Source organism: Aphelocoma coerulescens, chromosome 2 (assembly GCF_041296385.1).
Source record: "Aphelocoma coerulescens isolate FSJ_1873_10779 chromosome 2, UR_Acoe_1.0, whole genome shotgun sequence".
In the NCBI taxonomy this organism is placed as follows: Eukaryota; Metazoa; Chordata; class Aves; order Passeriformes; family Corvidae; genus Aphelocoma; species Aphelocoma coerulescens.
In genome coordinates this window covers 117,004,102-117,024,222 of record NC_091015.1, presented here as the reverse complement: position 1 = coordinate 117,024,222, position 20,121 = coordinate 117,004,102, and the positions used below count along the sequence as shown (strand labels likewise).

Below are 20,121 nucleotides of genomic sequence, written 5' to 3'. Positions count from 1 at the left end.
GGAGACTTCCGCATACTTAGATCGTACAAAACATCCGCTATCCTGTCTCCCAATAAGACAAGAGGACCTTAAGGTTTAAATTACTTCCATACATTCTCACTGTAGAAGATCAATTATGTTCCTTTTGTTTGGTCTCATTAAAGTTCAATTTCATCCACATCCCTAACACATTTCGTATAGATTCTCTTTATCTGACTTTTTCAAAGCCTAGTCATCTTCTCCCTGATGATAAACATGCCTTGATTTAATGGCATCTTTAAGTTCTGTCTGCATTTCCCTTGAAGAAAATTCACAACAAATTATATTAACAGAATCACAGAATATTCTGAGTTGGAAGGGACCCACAAGGGCCATTGAGTCCAATTCCTAAGTGATATTGTCAATATATTCCTGATGAAAATAAGTGGACCACACCCTGTTCTTTCTAATAAATGTATCACTAATCAAAATATCTTCTTCAATGACATTATGTTTTCCTTTTTTTTCCTTCGTTAAGAGATTTTTTTTCTGCCCCTACCTTGCATCCTTTTGCCCTTTGCAAATGTTCCCTTTACAGAAGGACTGCTAGGAAGCTTCACAGGAGGATCTATATCTTAGGTTTTGTCATTTTGTACATTCAGCTTATGCTAAAATGAATGTTGGGGATTTTTTTTGTGTGTGTAGTTCTAACAGTGTATTTACAATAAGAAAATCAGTTCCTTCTGCATTTTCCAATACAGTCCTCTGTATTGAAAAAGTTCCATTACACCTTCTTCTCCCAACACTCAGTGAAAAAAAAATCTCCATTCCAAGTAGTGATGCCTTTGCTTCTTGTGAATATGCAGGGTTTAAATATCAGGAGTGTGTGTGTTAGTACAGATCTACAAATACCCTATCCAAAATATTAAATACTGTAGGTGCCCAGAGTGCTGAGAATATTTCTCTACCTGTTTTTAAGGGTTCTTACCCCCCTGAACAACACTGTTTTAGCCTCCAACCTTGGAAAAAATTACCAGCAGTCAGACAAGAACTAGAAAATGCATTGGTGTGAATTAGGTGATAGACTACTATGTAAGATTGTCACAGGGTGAAAAATTTAGAGGTTTTGGGCTTCTCTTTGTAGTAAATAGATAAGAGTAAAAAATGTCAAAATGGAGGATTGTTGTTGTTCTCTAAACCTTCTTCTCCTTCTTCTACTACTCCATGTTCTGCAGTAAAAGTAGTTTGGATTGATTGGATAGAAAATTCCACAGTTCCTGCCCATGTTACTGAATAATTGGTAGGAAAGTGAAAATAATGTACGTTTTTAGTAACTATTGGTTAAAATATATTTAGAAGCTGTGTAAATCTTGATAAAGAGTCAGAAGACACTCTCACTCCTGCTTTTCTGTGCTCTATGCTGTACCTGGGTCACACTAGTGGCTCTGTTCCTCTGATAAGACTTAATAAACAACTCTCTGGAAGCATTGAAACTCAAGGAAAAGTCTTGGTATATCTTTGAAACTCCTTGCAAGGACTTTCAGCAAATTCTGTCTCATCAGGAGGGATTTGATTTACAGCATGGTACAGTGTCAAATACTTTATCCAAATTACTAAATACCCTATCCAAAACTGGATGGATCCACTGCATAGGTGGACCCCATAAAACACCAAAAGAATAATCAAATTTAATCATATAACCAAATGAAAAGGTTTCTTCTCATCATTAAAAAAGGGAAACCTATATGCAGGTGAACTTCAAATAAAAGTATAGGCAAAAAAATGGGACATGGCATTGCTGGAAAGCATCTGTCATGATGCATCTGAACTGACAACATGTATTTTGGCATTTACTAATTTTTGCGGAGGTCATTGCAGAGCTGTAATAATGTTCTTACTGCATCATTCTTATTTCCTCAATGCTTCAAAAAGACCCATGGCCAAATACAGGTGCATAGAAGTGCACAGGTACAAAAGCCAAAGCTGAGAAGAGCTGTAAGAAGCTGAACACTGGGAATGCTGGAGATAACCATTTTACCTAAGCTACCAGGAGCTGAGAGGATAGGGTGGGGTTTTTTTGTTGTGTATGATAATGCATATGAATATAGGTAAGTGATAAGCAAATGCCTTACTGTGAAAAAAAAATTCCTAAATTAAAAATCCAACTTTTACTTGGGAAGAATACACCACTGCAAACCTTATGTCACCTTTTCAATAAAGTTTTAGAATTCTACAGAAGGCAAAACTGAGGAAAAGTTAGCTGATCTAATTATTTCACATTGTCAGAAGATACACACTAGTTCCAAGTCCTATTCTGCAAAGAAAATTTACCACTTTTTGTGGTGTGTATGTGCCTTAGAAAGATATACTTGCAATGCATAAATACATATATGTATACTATATATATATAACATGCAGAATCATCTATCTATCTATCTATCTATCTATCTATCTATCTATCTATCTATCTATCTATCTATCTGTCTATCTATCCATCCATCCATCCATCCATCCATCCATCCATCCATCCATCTATCCATCTATTTATCTATCTATCTATCTATCTATCTATCTATCTATCTATCTACCTCTTGTATTATAAATCATCATGAGTACGGTTTTATGGCTATGGAAATGTTTCAGCACTCTGCTATTTTCTCCTCTTAAAATAAATTTACTAAAATACAAAGTGATTTTTACTGCTGTATAATTAGATAACATTCTCATTTTAAGGAATTATATCTTTTAAGGGAGGTATACATTGAAATTTTTTGTGCCAATGGAAAACAATGAAAAAGGGTCACTTTGGAGTGACACAAAGAGTATTCCTGAGATGTAAAACATTTCATTCAGTATCTTAAACTCATACTCCAAACAGGGAAATTTACAAATTGAAGTACAGTATCATACCTAACTAACCTAAAATACCCATAACCAATCATATGATTAACATATTAATTTAATAATACAACTAAATTGCTTGTAACTGAACTGTAATGAGTCAAATATATCATAGTTTAAGAGTTACTTTTAAAATCATATCAAATGACAAGCAGAATGACCACCATTTTGAAGAGATATAAAAAAATCTCCCTATTTCTAGTGCATGTATGCGTAAGCCTGCCATGTGGTAATAAAGAAACAGAATATGGAACTGATTTTAATTTTTCTCAGTATGATTAGCCCTGGGAAATACCAATAGTTCACTATATGTAGTGAACTCTTTTACTGCTATTGCATTTGTGTTCCAGAGACTAGAGGTCAGCTTATCTTCAGTAGGTCCTATTAGATCAGCTCTTAGTGTAAAAAGGAACCCCAAAACAAACAGAAAAAAGCAAGTAAAAATATCTGTGGAAACTGTGGAAAAGGAAGTTCTTTCCCCAGCAGATATTTTCCAGTCCATTTCAATGTTGCTTCCAACATGCTGCAACCCCTTGCCATGCTTGTCTTCTGTACTTCATTTTTCCCTCTGATCTCCCCCTTTTGTTATATTCCTCTAGGCCAAATCAATTCTTCCTCTTCCATTCTCTACACTCCCTCCACATCTCTGGTACATCTAGCTCTATGGGGCTATACTCAACATTTAAGTTTATATGCTACATTTTTATGTTCATGTCGGACTTGTGAAAATCATCCACGACAACTTTTGAAGACACCCAGCATTAACAGAGTCCTCAGCCAGTATCACTAGGTAAGTACAAAGATGGGTTATCATATGTTTAATTTTCTAGGCTACCTTCATTTCCATTAAAGCAGTTGAGAGTTTGCAATCATTTGGCTCCCTGCCTTTGCAGGAGGCAAATCTGGAGATAAATGAATAAAAGAAATGCAGAGAGAGATCAAGGAGAATGATCAGAGAATGAGAGGAAAGGACTCACCTCCTTTAGTCAGTTTTCCATTTTAGTTGTTTCAATAATTAAAGAGGGAAGAGACTTTTTGCACACTCTTTAATTCAGATGTCAGTTCCAGTAATTGATGCTTGACTGTCCTGAAACAGAATCAAAGTGTAGGAGTTAAAACTACTAGCCTGAAACAAGACAAAATTATTAACATGGCAAGGCTCTATGAATTCATTAAAAATCACAGCAATGTTGAGATGTTTTATGATAGTGTTCCATGGCAAGGTTTTCACATGGTTCCACACCCTCCTTCTGGCAACAAAAAAGAAGAATATTTTGATTGTATAATGCTGCATTTGTGGTGCCATCTCAAACTTTCTACTCACCCTGCACAATGCATAAAGAGTTTGTTGGTTCTTTTACCACAAAATACAAAGACTAGTTACATGTGACTGTCTCACTAAATCTCTGCAAGCTCACCTCTCCCCCAGTCTCTCCCTTTCACAACCTTTTCTCACTCTACAAAAACACCATGGAATCCTGTTGCCTGTGTCTGGAAAAGCAGAGGAGAATGGTGAGAAAACCTGAACCACATAGCTGTATACACAGTGCTTCCCCCATCAGCATTCAGTGGGTAGTGGACAAAATTGGAATGGCAAGTCACTGCACATTAAAATATATTACTTAAAAAAATTACATAAACTGAAAATACTTATTTATAAGCCATTTTCTCTCTCTTGTAAGGCAAATGATATACATGTTTTTCCCTCTTATTTCTCCAGTACTACTTACTGAGGCTAACAGAAATAATTGTCGTTCCTCTGTGTTCTATATTTGTTCTCTATGAGTCATCTCACTATTTCAAGTTTTGTTTCTCATCACCTAAAGGTCTAGCCTATTTTATTCTGTCTTTTTTCATGTGAACAATTTGAAAGTACAAACCAGAATGAGCGTGAATATTTTGTCTTGTAAATGCAGTTAACATCTCAAATCAAACTTTTACTGTAGAGCATATTAAAAGAAAAAAGATTTACAGCTAAGGGTGCTTTGATACTAACTTTGGACTATACTGAAGATTTTTCACTACAGTAAGTTGTTTGATGTGTTCTTAAGTTATTTCAATCTCTTGATGCTCCTTCAAAGAAATACCTTTGTACACCACAGTTAACTATTGGGGGTTAGTTGTCAGAAAAATCAAGCAAAAATTTTCAGAGCAAAAGTAACCTGAAAATACTACAAACTCAAGCTTATAAAACTAGAAGAGACCAACCCAATCAGAGTCTGATGTCCCACTTCCCATAGGCTAGAAAACTTCCATAAATGAATTCCTTTGGAAGCAGGATGCACAGCTTAGTAAAACATCAAGTTTTGGATTGAAATTCTTTCAAGTAACAACAAAGAGGACAGGAGCAGCTTCTGTACACAAGAGGCGATTATTCCTGGGAATTCCTTGACCTCTAAAGCAGTCAAACAGATGACAACTGCAGCCTCCTCTTTGTTACTGTCTTTGTATTCACTGCGAGTCCCGTTTCCAAGATAAACTAAATTCTGACACTGGTTCAGAGTCTCTGACATTACTGTCAGGATAGAAACACACTCCACTAGTACTCCAATGACAGCACTTTGTGTAGAGCTGGCTTTGAGGGCCTGCCTCTCCCTTGAGGTACATAGCTATCTTTAGTGTATTTATTTTTAATTCTAAAACTAAATTTCCAGTTCTTTCTCTACAGTTGGTTTTTCTTGGTTGGTTGTGCAGGTTTTTTTGTCAGAAGTGGGAGAAAAAATATGCTCAAAGTAGGAAAATGAGATGATAAAACTATCAGATTGGCAGTGGGATCAAGAGAGAGGTACAGAACCAGAAACAGCTTTAAAATTATTTCAGAAATGCATAGATTTCCTGTTGACAGGATCTCTTTTGAGGCAGGCTTTCATTTGCCTACAATATTGACTACACCGTAAGCATCTCAGATTTTCCATAAGAGTATAAAATTGACAGAGTATATTTAATTGTAACTAGTAAACTGGATTGATTTTTTTTAATAACATCTCCTTAGGGAGCTTAAAAACATAAATCTCGGAAGGAATGAATCCTCCAGGTCTTTAGGAGGAGCCTTGAGTTGTAAGGACTTCTCTGAACTCATTGAAACGCCCATGCTTGAGGAATTGCTTGAGAACCTTGCTGAAGCTGGGATCAGATGGGTTTCTCTCAGCTGATAGAGTTCACTTGGAGAAGAGAAATTTTAACTTGTCAGATGTATTTAGTGATGACAGAGACACTGAAGGCAGGCAATGTAAAGGTATCACCTGCATCACACAAGTGTTAAGCACACCGTAATCCTCCACCTAAAGTGTGGAAAAGGTAAAATTTGGAAGTAACTTTCTGCAAACATTTAAGTATATATGACAGAGTTTTCAGAGATGGCCATGGACTAGAGTGCTTCAGATTCTGTAGAAACCCATGGTACTATCCATGTCAACAGCCCAACCTAAACCAACATTGACTTAATAGTTTTAAAATTTCTTTAATTCTTCTTCTGTTTTGCTTTTGGTCTTTCTTACTTGTGCATGTCTATGCATGCTAACCTTCTTTGACCACTTTCCCTATTTTTTATTTAATCAGAGAGGTACAACCAGAAAAGGTTCACAAAAAAGCAAGATGATGATGGAATGTACAGAATGACTTCTGCATGAGGGACAAATGAATAGGGTAACGGTATAAAAAGAGAGAAAATTAAATCATGGAAGATTCTGGAAATATAATGACTGGCATGGAGAGGATTAGTAAAGTTATTTCTTTCATTTTTTTTTTTTCCTCATTCTGCCCGATGCAAGAACCTTAGGGCATTAAATCAAGCTGGTTAAGTGTCACATCATAAAAAGAAAGAAAGCTGAACAAATAAACAAAGAGGGGTGGCCCTTTGTGCAATGTGCAGTTGTGCTGTGGAACTCCTGCCACAGGAGGTCATGGACATCAAATCATGCATTCAAGAGAAGTCAGGAATAGTGTGGGAAAATTAAATCCCCCCAATTTAGGTAACCAGAAATGTTTAGGAACATTCAACTCAGAAAGACCCAAAGTTCAAGACATCAGGAGGCTAAGAGAATATGTTTGCCATGTTCTTATATTTTTACTTTTGATCTCTGATGCATGAAACAGGGCATAGGACAAAAATAGTTTTGAGATTGATGCTAATTTTTATGTGTTTTTAGCTAGATTTTGTCAAAAAGAAACCTGGAAAAAGTGTGGCAAAGAACAGGAGCAAAGAATAACCCAGAACAGGTGCCTAGGGAGGCATCTGCACCCTGAGAGATACTGAACACTCAGTTGAACAAGACACTCAGCAAATTGATAACTGCCTATAATTCCTTACTAGGTAAATTATTCTGTGAAACTGTAAGTCTTAGAAACAGACTCTAATCACATCTGTACCATTCCTGTGCAAAACACAAATTCACAGTGTGACCATTATCATTAAACCAAATTTCAGTGAAGAAATGAAGGGCTATTCTTCAGGTGTTTTATTACATACTAAACCATTTGATTTCTCTTCTACATGATGCTTCTCTACACTTCTGGGGTTCTGCTTGTATGCATAATTTTTAATTAACAAGTACATAGTGTAAAGGAAATGGATGAAATGTTTACCTGTGCTTTTTTCCCACTATTTTTTTCACCACTTCTTGTATTTTTTAAAAGTAATTCACAGTGAAAGTGCATGAGTATCTATTTTTCTATACACAATATCAAGACACTGACCTACCTTAACAACACAAATCTGTTCCATTACAAAGGTTTACTTAGAGGGGCTTTATATGTACTGCACCCTTTCAATGAGGGTAAGCACCTGGGGTGACAAATGGCAGATAACCTCTGATGTTCAGAAGAGGCCTCTTTTAGATAATGATTTAGTGCATTTTAAGCCATTAGCATCAACAATTTTTTTACTTTTTAAGCACTGGGCAGGAACCTCATATATTTGCTTCCCAAATTATAGCAAAATAATAATAATTATGGAAATTAGGACTGCCTAGTAACTATAGGCAAATGAACTTCTAAAAATTTAATTACAACCACACTAGTGTAGTAGTAAGGGGAATACCATAAAGCTTAACAATGAGCAGAAAACTCAGTCTTCTTCCTATAAAGCCAAGGCTGCAATATTACACACATTTATTGCACCTCATTTGTAAAATTAAGAGTCTCCCTCAGACAATTAAAAATCATGCTGAGTGCTCAGCCACAGTAAATTACAAATATAATTAAGTAAATAATAAGAAAGCCCAAGTCCCCACTTAAATGCACTGCCAATTCAGCTAATCCAGGCACAGCAAATATTAATGCAATACTTCAATGTCTACAGCTCAGCTCCTGATCTACAGTAATAATAACATATTAAGATTTTGTTCATACTCAGAGCAAACCACTTATTTTCCCCAAGACAACTGGAGCACCAGGTTGCCAATAATAAGCTGCTCATATCTTCCATCATCCTGCTGGGGAAGGCATGCTGAGAAGATGAGAACTTTTAGCCTGATTGTATTTGCCACCAATTATAGAGATACAGTCTTCTGACTGTATTTCACTCTGAACTGAAAAGAAGCTAACCTGAAGGATTAAAATCAATGCCAGTTAAAGGGCTCTGCAAAGAGTGATTTTTAATTACGCTGCTTTAGGAAGTCACTAGACAATCACTACTGGCATTCCATTGTTTCTGCATTAAAAACACCAAAAAACTATATCTTGGAAAAACCTTCTGATTTTAGCAGCTGGCACACCAAAGAGAAAAAGTTTAAAATTCTGTATTAGCGATAAGTACTATGCAAGAAATGAAATGTGTCTAAAATTATGCTGACAGCACATGTCACTTGCCAAAAATGTACACTAGCATTGATATGAGCTGCTGTTTACAAGCTCACAGAGAAAGGATTAAATGCAATCTAATTAATTCAAACTTAAATATGTATTTATACCACTATACAGCAGTGTGTGAATGGCAGACATTTCACTGTCTCACCGCAGTTGTATTATTCTCAGCCCAACCTCATAAATATTAATGGCTTTTGAAACTGAGTTAGAAGTCTGCACATGAGATAAAGGAAAAATTCCAAGCATAGGCTTTCCCTAAACATCAATTCACAGGAGGAATAAAATATTCTCTATGAAATGTTCCTGCATCAGCACCAGTGGGAAGTTCTGCAGTCTATTCTAGTTGAAGGTAAATGGTTTTAATTTGCTCTTCATTGTAACTGAAAGAATCAGTAATATAAAGCCTTATATTTCCAAACCTGTTTCTTAATGAGGAGAAGCTTTCACAGCTCCTCACCTGACTGCCCCACTGTGAGATTTTTCATGCAATGTGCATGAAAGATTTGGCTCTAAAGCAGGCAGAAAACTACAAACAGAGGCAAATTAAAAAAAAAAAAAAAAATTTAAGTCCACAATTTTCTGTATCCACCACCACCCCAAGAATGCATTTTAAACAGAAATCGTTAAAAAACCTAAATTTAATAAAAATTTTTTATGTGTTTTGTTCCATTGGTCATGCCATTAACGCAGTTGAAACTGGGCTGATAATGCATGCATGCCAGTTTGTTAGCACACTAACAACAAGGAAGGAAGGAAGGAAGGAAGGAAGGAAGGAAGGAAGGAAGGAAGGAAGGAAGGAAGGAAGGAAGGAAGGAAGGAAGGAAGGAAGGAAGGAAGGAAGGAAGGAAGGAAGGAAGGAAGGAAGGAAGGAAGGAAACATGACAGAAAATTTTAGCCCATAATTATTATATATAAAATAATTTCAGTATGAAGCACTGTATAGACAGCCATGAATCCAATTCCACTTACCATTTGATACATATGTATAGAGACAAATATTTATTCACACCACATATATGATGGCAGTCTCTGCATTGCACCTGCATAGTCAAGTGAAATGCTACAAACAAATCAACTACAATCTTTTTCTCTCACATACTCTTACACATCCTATGAAATTTATGACTAAAATATCTGTACATCACAGAAGTGGTTGTAATACAACATAGGTTTAAAAACTTGTGTACCTCAAGTAACATTTCCAGAAATATGTAATAGTCCTTCCCAAATTACTCTGGTCTCCATATTTCTTACACAGCCTTTACATTGTATCAATTACCTTTTGGGAACACATATAGCACAAATATATCAGTAGCACTTCAAGAATTGCTGTGCTTTTAAACCACTCCAAGTTTTCATCTCTCTCTTCCCCAAAATAGCATAGCAGGCAGTAGAAGACAAACCCCAAGGTTTATTGTTTTTCCTGGTACACAGTGAAAAGTAGACAATTTCAGAGTACATCTTCCAGAACCTACATGTCCATTTTAAACATGTCCAGCTCATGTTTTTATTGCATGAAATCCTACTGCTGCAATCATCAAAATTCCCTTTGCTTTGAAATGCTGAAAAACTGCTTCCAGCCTAAATAGCAATCATGAGGCATTTGAGCAGTTTTTGATACTGAACACTTTAAAAAATGCCATCCAGCTGTTGCAGGAAGAAACTCTCAATTACACAGTTGGTTGAAAATGTGCCGCATAGTAAAGAACTCTACTTGTGCAGCACTATTAGGAATCTGCAAACTGGGGGATACTGTGATAATCTAATCATGCCTTTTCATAAAGGTTACATTTCTAGTAACACAAATCAATCTGTGTAACAGACCATCTGTCAAAATATTTAAGAGGACATTTATTTGTCTTTAATATATCCTGGTGAAAAAATGTCTCTTTCTCTCTTTTCCCTCATGTGGTCCATGTCCTTCCACACTTGCTTGGGAGCCAAAGCTAAACATCACTGTGTATGTATGACAGAGGCTTGCCCTGCAAGTTTCCATGGTTAAAACATCTGGCTAGGTAATGGTTTTCACATACAGTGCACAATTTTTTATGTTCAATCATCATCCATTCACTGTATTTAAAACTCAAACCTTCAAACCTCCTGAACAAGGCTCTGGATGTTACACGTGAAAAAAAGCTGTCAACAGAAAATTCATTACCTTTCCATCATGCTATACAGGGTGGTAAAATGAGGTAAGTTTACTCCTGTATGAATTCCCACCAAACTGAAGTGTCTTTGTTAGTCAAGGCACAGTAGGGATTATGTCCTGCACAGAGAAGCATTCCTTTTTTTGGTAGAGAAATTGCCTTTTTTTTTTTTTTAAATCAGTGTAAAACATGTATTTTTCTCTCTTGTCCGGCAGAAAAGAAAAGACCTAAGCAAATTCAAACTGCCTTGTCAACAGAGCTGATTCAGAAGTGTACAAAATAACTTTGTATGTCCTAGGCTTAAAATATGGCAAATATCAGTTCCTGATGAACATCTAAGCAAAGAATTACACTGTACACAATTTATCTTTATTATCTATGAATTATTAATTATTTTTTCTTAAAAAAAAAATTAACAGACAATACTGCCAGGTTGACCCTACAAATATTTTTCTCTTTATTTTGTGCTAATAAGCATAATTACAAGAAATATAAAGAAAATTTTATGGAATCATGAATGTGGTACATTAGCCCCAGGAGTTTGCTGCTGGCCTATTGCTGCTCACACTGGCTGCCAATATTGCTGTTGATTTGAACAGGAACATAGGTTGAAGAGCTTTTTAAAAAACCCACACAATATAATCAGGTTTATTACATCTAACTACACAAACACTGGTTTTCAATTATATTTTACTGTGACAAAATTGAAGAAAAATCACCTAATCAGGAGAATTTTTGTACAGTTTTTTTTGATTATAGACTTCACAGCATAGCAGTATGGGAGAGAATGTCAAAGAGAGAACACAACTCCTGTAACTGTGTGCTGTTTTTTGCTTAATTCATTTATTCACTGCTTGATTAGTTAGTTTGTGCAGTACTTAGGAAATGTAAAACAGTAATAAGTGCTAATTAATCATTTATATAACATTCAACTACAGCTGCAAATTGTACAAATATAACAAAAAATATGAACTGCATAATGGTGAAGCCTACGCTGCTGGTGAACTTCATTAGGGAAAACAGAAAGGGAAAGCAGTGACAGGCAGTGATCAGGGGGCTGCAGAAAGCCTGATCCACAGAGAGCGACAGAAGGAAGAGATGAGGTGAACGAGGGATACTAAAAGCACGGCCCAACTGCTTGTATTAAGGAGAACATATGGCAAAAAGAGGCAGAACTGCAAGGAAAAAATGACAATTTCATTGAATTGCAAATGAGAGGTAATAATTTCAACATCCACTGTGGCAGAATACTTCTAGGTGTTATTACAAGCTCTGGTGGATGCTGCCTTACACCAATTAATGAATGGAATCATTTGATGCAACCTGTAAGGCTAGAAATGAAAAGGTGCTCCTGATAATGCTTTCTGATGACCTAATGAACCTGCTCTAACTGGAACAGCAGTTTCTGCTGTCAGAACAACGTAAGAGCTGAGTGATAAAGAGGAGACAAAATTTATCACTTCTTCCAAGTCCAAAATCATGCATAAATGGATGAAGCAAATGGAACAGAGTACCTAGGGATGGAAAAAGAGCAGGAGAAAGCATCTAGTGTATGAAACATGCAGAAAGGACAGGGAGATTTGCCGCTCTAAGAATAAAACTGTTTTGAGTTCTATGAAAACATCCACAATGGATGAGTAGAAAAAAAAAAACCTGCATGTCATTTATGCCAAAAGTTAAACACCTGACAGTTAACAAGAAAGAAAGAATGTTAAGAGTATTCTGCAGATGAAAAGGAAATCCTTCCAAAATACTTCTGCCATGACTTTCAAAGTTATACAATGAGAAATAATGATAGTTTAAATGTACAACTAGATATTAAAAGGCAAAACTAACTAATGGGACAAAAGATGAAAAATGAAGTTAACATTCATCATCATAAGTAAGAATATTAACACTCTTAGATACTATCATTTCTATGATATCAGAAGTTTTCCATATGAGAAAAAAAGGAAGTTTCAATGCAACTTTATGAAGGAATGCATTTCTGTTTCTTGTTTTTTGATGGATTAATTTTCTTCAGCTTGCCAGTATATGCAAAACAGTCTGCAGAGATGATTTAATAGCACGACATATAAGGGTTTTTTCACATTCTTTAAATATAGAGAATGCTGAGAAATCTGATGGGTGTATATACTAAAAGATAAAGAAGCCAAAACCATCCTGCAATACCATTGTTAAACTCATCTAATAATGCCCAAAATGTCCATCAGAGTTTATCTGCAATTTTCAATTAATTTGCGCTGGCACATTATTAGCCCTTTTTATATTTCATTTTTCTGAGTATTCCTTTTCTTATTTTGGGGAATTACCATTGTTTAAATTTTTTATTATTTATGAAGTTCTCTTTAAGGTCCAGTTCGAAGGCAAGCAAGGCGAAACCTTTTTAGGTATTCTGTATTTTATATTGTTTACCATAATTAAGGCCAAGTATGCAAGAGTCAGAGTTTTATGATTCTGAAAGGCATTAAGAGCACTGTCTTTCCGTGGAGAATCTTAAAATGAGATGTAAATCAGAGTTCTAAATTAATGGTCATGGAATGTAGGAAAAATTAGTTAATAAGTTTTCACAAGAACAGGTGCTTTTTAGTGTCTCTGGGCTAGTCAACTTCACAGAAGTCCCACAGAATTCAGAAAATACCCCCAAGAGTTGAATCTTCATGACATGCTACAAAAACTTTTATTGTTTAAGCTTGTAATGACATGTTGGGTGATAAATTGTTCATGGTTCACATTCATAATGGAGACTATGTAACAAAACTGGCAGTATCCTAAGTATATCCATAGCATTTTTGACAGATCACTTGGGAAATTTTGCATAATGGCAAATAACAACCTTAGGATGGAAAATCATCCTCAGAATATCATCAGGTTGTTTCTTCAGATGGCTCTTGCTTTTTTCCATTTTTTAGTTAACCAACTACTGTGACAGAGAAATCAATTCTTGATATGAGAAAATTCCTTTCAACAAATTCTCTGAACAAGTAGAGGGTATTTTCTGTTTTCATTTCCCCAACTCTTACAAATATACTCCCTAACCCTCTCCTCTAGAGAAATTCTTCTATGTGGGACTTTGTTGCTATTGACTTTTCAAGTTCTCTTTTTGTTAACTCTGTGTCTTTAAACTCCTTCTATTTAAAATGCAGTAATATTTATAAAATAACATATTCAGTGATGGATAATTCAGAGATTTTTTTTAACATAAGCTCTTGAGGAAGTGATTAATAAATGCACTGGGAAAATAAGCAATTAATGTCTTTGGCACTGTCTTTATATAATGTTGGCTGAATGTCTGAATGTGTTCGCTTTGTTCCTTTGCGGTCTGAACTGTTGATTGGTAATATTGGCTTCTGGCTGCTACATTACAGAAGACATCAGTATAGAGATGCTTTCATTCTGGGTTACTGAATTCAAAATACCAGAACAATGCAGTATCTAAGTTATCCAGCACTTGAATTACTCTTTATTGTAGCAGCCACTTGTAATACAAACATCAAATGCGTAGATTTGCATGCTTTTGGTAAATACATTTTTTGTTTTGGACTTCCTTGACAAACCATGCCTGTGTAGGTGTTTAGCATCTGACTGCCATGCAGAATCCATCAATAAATGATAGCTTTCACTTAAATATGCTGGCACTCAAACCTTCTCATTATGGCACATTACAGGCATGGCTTGAGTGATCAGAATGTCCATCCATAAATCTCAAGCTGTACTTTGCAAAGAAATCTTCACATGGGAGGAACCTTCATTCAAACTGACATAGACTTCTCCACTGAAGTTTTTCTTATCAAAAAGTTAAAAGCAAAGTGATGAGTCAAGTGTAAAGACTTGAAGAAACAAAAGCTTGTCATGACAATTCAAATCACTACACTGAATGCTGGATTAATTTTATTAATCATTTTTCAATTAGACTTCTGGCCTCAAGCAATCAAACTACTTCAATCAGTACTTAAAAATGTGTCTGCACTAAAAATGGGTAAGTTTTCCACACAATATTTTCACACAAATTCCGACACAATAGATGATATTTAAAAAAAATTTAACTGGAAGATTATAAAAAACCTTTAAGAAAAAAACCTGTTATTTTTCATGCAACTACAATGACTTTCTAGTCCAAGAAACAAGTATGCCTTGATGGGTTTTTAAACAGCTTCCTAGCATTTTTTTCCTGAGTGGCCTGAAGAAATAAAATTGTGAGCCAGATTTTGCATTTGCAGCCAGAATGAGTCACAGCTAAAGATTTTTAATGCACTCTTTGTACAAAGCATCTTATCATGACATCACTGTGTACAATTTGTGTTCACTGTAAATTGCCTTTATAAAGAAATTGCTGTTACAGTTGCATACAACTTGGTAAAATAGAGTTTCACCAAATACCTTTACCATTACTTTCTTTCACCTGATTTTGTTTTCATCACTAGGCTGGTAAAAATTAGCCCTGTAACTTGGCTGAACATTTAGTGGCCTTCTGAAAATGCAGATTTTCAATTGAAGTTCTGTGGTACCAGATCAATCCAGTCAAACCTCTAAACCAGGCACAACTGTAACATGTATCTACTGTTCTGCTGATTACAACCTTGGTCAAAACTTTCAAACCAACCACATCAGGACAAAAAACATTGATACCAACATCCTGCTTATTGAACTCAAATAAGAATCTTTGTACATGTTGCTCAGAATTACTACTGTGCAGTACATTTACTGAACCCCAGAATCAATAAGCATGGTGTGTCAAGGCTGGCCAAGCCAACAAGAAATTTTACAGTAACTCGTGTGATTTATCAGAGCTGATTTCAACAATAACCAAAGTTTCCTTACATTCCCATTATCCTCAGTTGAGCTTCAATAACACAATTTTTATCTGGGAAGATGTTTTTCCTCAAGAATAATTATCAGAAAGAGTGTTCTCTAGCAATTTCCAATGTATCCTGCATTGCAACGGACATCAAAACCAGGAAGGTCAAAGAAGATCCAAGTCACAGAACTGCTGCCATGGTAGGAGGACTGATCTTCTACTTCAGTTCCCAAAGATCCACCTAAGGTAATGCATGAGGTTGTAATTACTGACCTATACCCAATCTACCTCATCTATGCAAGTAGTTATCTTTCATACTTCTTATTTGCTCACTATCAAAATTAAAATCTCTTTTTCTATAGTTACATTTTGTCGCTATATTTTCTTCCATTTTGAAGGCAAAAAATATACAGCTGAAAAGTTTCAACATGTGATGGGCAGGAAACTATTGAAAACCACAGTTTCTTAAGATCCTAAACATTAGAATACAGAAATCCTGGTGAATAAGGGATTTTGTATGTAAAATATTGAACTGGTATTGTATCCGTTTTGAAACCGACTCACTGAGGCATCATTCCATAAAGGGAGGTGAACTGAAGTGCCATAATTGACAATTCTTTGGCAATACTGAAGTGGAAGCTATTAGGACTTTAATCAAATGCTCAGGGATTGATATACAATAACAAGGCGGATGGCGCTTGCAGAGCTGTTCCTAATGCCGTAAGTTGCTCAGCAGCAAGTGCAGCCTCTGCGCAACAGTCTAGGCAGAGATGTTTTATGCATTTCTGGGTTGTGTTTCTCTGTGATGCAAAATAAAAAATTATCAGAAGAATTTGTGTTGTGCATGTCTTGGAACTCTTCTACGGTTAATTATTGCATATGGGCATATTGAGAAAGTTAAAACAGTTTTCAAAGTAATCATAAGATGTGAAAGAAATTATAAATATCCCAACTCAAACATCAATATACTTAAAAAAAAAAATCCTGAAGAAGCAAACAATTAGCAGTTTGTCTTTTTTCAACCACCCAGTTTAAAACTGTTTCTCCAAAATTCCATTTCATATGCAGGGCCCTTGTGGCCTTTATATTCTACAGACGATCTGTACACAACCCATACTTCTCCAAATCCCAGCTATTTTAATCCAGTAGAGGAGTCCTTTTCACTCGATTTTAATTGTCCATTTAGTATTTTAAGTTAGCTGCATGCATATGCCTAAATTCATAATGTATAACTACACTGCAGTTTTGCCTGTGCAAGGCTGCATAGATCGGGGTAGTGATGTGACGGTCCACTGCAATAGGACAGTCCTGGTTTTATCAGTGTCTTTAGTCTCAAGTAAGCAATCTCTTCAGATGCAAGTGAAGTTTGCATTCCATCACAAGCAGAGGATTCTGCAGTGAAGGAGGATTAATAATTGTTCTTTTTCCTCCAAATTTTGTGTGTTTTCACAATCTGCAAATAAATGGCACAGTTTAGTTTGCCAATGACTCACTTTCTATGAGTACCAGACACGCAAAAGGAGGTCAGAAATCCTGATCGTGCTGATTACAACGCAATTACTGATTCATTTCACCTTTCTTCAACTATCCAGAGGGCTGTACAGAACCAGTTGATGTGTCTATGTGTTCATAAGACACACATTTATTTTTGTCATGTGAGGGGATGTGTTCTGGTTTTGGTGGTGGGGGACTGGATCACAGTTTTTTTTTAAGGATTCGTTTAATGACTGCATTTCATTTAACAATTCTCCATAGTAGGAATGGTTGTTTTTTTTTTTTTTTTTTTTTTTTTTTTTTTTTTTTTTTTTTTTTTAATATACATATATATGTACAACGCCTGGAACAGTAAGTCCTAGATTATTGGTTGGACTTCCCACATACTGCAGTGACCTCTGCATTAAACAGCAGCACCATAATAGTATTAGGAGTCCTTTTTGGTGGTAATACATTAATGGAACAAAGCCCCGATTCACAGCATAAGTGCATGAGAAAAAAAAAGCCAGCTAAAGCAGGGGGAATGCTACTGAAGCAGGAAATGCTTTAATACCAGATGCAGCTGAGCTCCCTCAACAGAGCTCACTTTGATTGCAAGATGAAAGGATGGATAAGAAATGGAATTCAGTCAGGACTGAAATAGATTGCTAGGAATATTTGTCAGATATTTTGATTTAATTTTGTTTTGCACAACCAAGGGATTGTCCTTGGAGAGTTAAAAAGGTTTTCATATAGATAACGGTATAATGGTGCATTTCTGATTAAGATAAATTTCACCCAAAAAAGTCAAGAAAAATTGTATCATTACAACAAATTAATACTTCAGAGTCTATTTTGCAGGATATTTTTTCAGTATACACAGAACAGTACTTAGGAAGTTTTCAGAAAGAGTAACCCCCTTTGATTTTTAAAGCCCCATGTAGTGCAATAAATGGCCAGCCTGAAGAGAGAAGATGGTATGGAACTTCATAATGTTAACTTTACTGGCAGAATAGATCATGGTTTTCAGGATAGATGTAAAAACAATTTACCAACTCCTAGTCATCTGGGCACAAAGCCTAGATGCCAAACTTTCAAAAATCTAGATAAGCACTTGCAAGAATAGAAGGTGCTCAGAGGTAATAAAATATAAAATAAATAAGATGTTCAGAGGCGTCAAAATGTGATTAAATGTTTATGTTCCACTGGATTTCAACTGAGATGACTGTTAGAAAGATGCTCTATTGGAATTCAGAAAAAGATGGTGTTTTACAACCCCTCCTGCCCAGTTTCTTGGTAGCTTAAAAATAAATTAACCAGATTATATGCCTCATTATAGGTTTCCTCTCTGGTAACACAAGCAAATTCTTATTCTTTCACTAGGAAAAGAGATCAAATCTTTCGTAAACTTCTTACTATTGCAGTATCCTGATGGTCTGCATAGGTTTACAAAAATGTCATTCTGGTGACCTAAACTGAACCAACATTAACACCTATCTACCAGCTCATTCCTTGCTGTACTTATTCTGTGAGATATGGGAAACATTGCCAGGGAAAAATCAGGAAAGCCTTTTTACTCTGTCCTACAGTGCAATATCAGATATTTTAAGTGCTTCATGCTGACTGCCTCTCACACTGAGGAATACTACAATCAATAGTTCAAATGCCAGATTCCCAAGTTCCATCTCACTTACTCTGTCTTTTCAATTGAAAAGTAACTCTATTTTGTCTCTTAAAAACACTCACTTATTGACACAGCAACTCTCTCAAATTGTTATCCAACAGAGGCTAGATGAAAAGGTTTTAAAATTTCTAGAAGCATATTTAGCCAGAAAGAGTCAAAGTGCATATGTATATGGAACAGTATTGCCCAAAGCAAGGTTGTTTTGAGTTCCACATCTGCCCATGCATGACATTTGCTCTCATATATGAATATTTCCTGGTCAAACTCACAAAACCACCCCAATCTGAATCCATTTCACAGAATATTCTCCCCCACTGTTTATTTTACCACTAAATACACAGTCTAATATGTCCATATTGGTGCAGAGAATGATGCATAATGTCCCTGAGACAGAAAGCTTTGTGCTGTTACTACCTCTTTAATGTAGAGACTGCAAGACTAGCAATAATGGGGGAAGAATTGGCCATAGGATGATAACTGTCTTAAAAATAGTCCCTGAAAAAAGGTCTTGGGGAGAGAGGGTGGAAGAAAAAGAAGTGTGGAACATTATAGAGGAATCCAATCAAGCAATCACAGAAAACACAATTAGGCTCAGGAGGTAAGATCCTTGCTTACACCATCATTTTTCAAGGGAACATAACCTCAGTTTAGTGGCAGCTAGTGTTTTCAGAACTGCTTAAGTGCAAAACTTCTCGCAATAAACGTTACTGGTTTTGTCTAGATTGCTCCAGACTGCAGCACTATGTAGGTATTTTTGAGATAGTTTGAAGTAAGTAGTTTGTCACACTATCACAAGGTGCAGCAAGATGATCTAAACTCTGAAGTCCATGTTGATAAAATTTATTTATGTTAGTACTTGAGCAGGTGACCATAAGTTTTCAGTTGGAGAAATGATTATATTGATGTTGGACCAGTTGGATCAGTTGTAGTGGAAAATGCAAAGCCCTTAAAAATTCCTACTGATAACTGGCAATGCCCTGCTTGGAAAAACCCAGCAGGATAATAGAATATGTTTTGTTTTAGCTCATGGACAAAAGCATAATTCAGATGTGAGCAGCAACAGAAGGAATGAAATAATTTTTTCCCAAGAAGTGCATTTTTTGGGAAGTACCACAAATGTCCCATATACTCCTGCAAAAATACTTCCCTGTGTACACTCTATTCATCAACAACACAAGGAGATGACCAAATCTTAATTTCCTCAGAAATCGAACCACTGACCCACATGCTCTAGGGAAGGAAGAAAACTTCCTAAGCATTGTTCACGTGCCAAAACCTGTATTTCCAAGAAGACCTTGCAGAGGAGGGAGATGCCTGGGGCAGAAACTGCTCACTCGGTTGCACACATCTCCAGT

At 35.9% G+C, this 20,121-nt stretch overlaps 1 protein-coding gene across 1 annotated transcript in view; it reads right to left on the bottom strand.

Moving 5' to 3' along the window:
• Positions 1 to 3,872, bottom strand: part of DLGAP1 (DLG associated protein 1) — a 254,699-nt gene extending 250,827 nt beyond the window's left edge. Inside the window, exon 1 of the mRNA XM_069004530.1 lies at positions 3,837 to 3,872. The gene's annotated coding sequence lies outside the window, so the exon portion shown is untranslated. The remainder of the gene's footprint in view (positions 1 to 3,836) is intronic.
• Between the last annotated feature and the right edge of the window lie 16,249 nt (positions 3,873 to 20,121).